Source organism: Equus przewalskii, chromosome 29 (genome assembly GCF_037783145.1).
Source record: "Equus przewalskii isolate Varuska chromosome 29, EquPr2, whole genome shotgun sequence".
NCBI classification, from domain to species: Eukaryota; Metazoa; Chordata; class Mammalia; order Perissodactyla; family Equidae; genus Equus; species Equus przewalskii.
The window spans coordinates 38,321,700-38,322,669 of NC_091859.1; the positions used below are offsets into that span (position 1 = coordinate 38,321,700).

Genomic DNA, 970 nt, shown 5'->3' on the forward strand with positions numbered 1-970 from the left:
CCCATGTTCCAAAAACATTTTAAATATTTTTAAATATTAATAATTCTCCACTGGGTTCTAAGGCCCCCATCTGGCTCCTTAAATCTGAAACTTGTGAAATGCTCGTCATAGGAAGTGAAAATCCCCAGGGGTTCCTTTCTAATCCTTGCTCAGATTCTAAACCATCTTTTTGTTCCACTATATACTTTCAACAGGCAGGAACTAAGTCGTTCATCCCACAAAGCAACTTTAATAATCTGTCTTTGTAAAGCACTTTATAGTTTACAGAGGGTTTTTTTACATTCCTTCTCTCATTTAAGGCAAATAAGATGTTACGTATCTGCTGGAGAACATGCCATTAACAGTGGACACTTTTTCTTGGCCTCTGAACTACAGATACAGAGATGGAACAGAGTGGTGGGGTTTTAAAGTCCATTTGCAAGATGATTTATCACAGTTCAGGGCAAAGAACCAGACTTTCAGCTCCGCAGGGACGATGTCTTATGTTTCTCTTGTATTGTCCCGTGTCTTTCAATAGATAGATGCTTGTTAAAGTATTTTTGATTAGAGAGTTACGTACTTTGCAAAGCCCTCTTTTCACTTCACTAAGTGGATAATGCTACTAATGGAGAATACACAAACTTGTTTATTGACTTCTAGATACAAAATTTTTTTCACGTCAGACAGGTAATGTGCCAAGGTCGTAACAAGGTTTGAGGGAGGCGCATCTCACACAATAGCACGAACACCCAATCATCATGTTTATGAAGCATAAAAGGATTTACAAAATTTTTTTATCAGACTTTACTTTTTAGAGCGGTTTTAGGTTCACAGCAAAACTGAGCAGAAGGTACAGAGATTTCCCATACACCCTGTCCCCATACATGCACCACCTCCTGCATTATCAACATCGCCCATCAGAGTGGGACATTGGTCACAATTGATAAACCTACGTTGACACATTATTGTCACCTAAAGTCCACAGTTTGCA

At 38.7% G+C, this 970-nt stretch overlaps 1 non-coding gene across 1 annotated transcript; it reads right to left on the reverse strand.

Annotated features, from left to right (window-relative positions):
- Positions 1-656: 656 nt before the first annotated feature.
- On the reverse strand, positions 657-760 carry LOC139080404 (small nucleolar RNA U13). The gene has a single exon (XR_011534889.1). It is a non-coding gene; the product is annotated as a small nucleolar RNA U13 (small nucleolar RNA).
- Between the last annotated feature and the right edge of the window lie 210 nt (positions 761-970).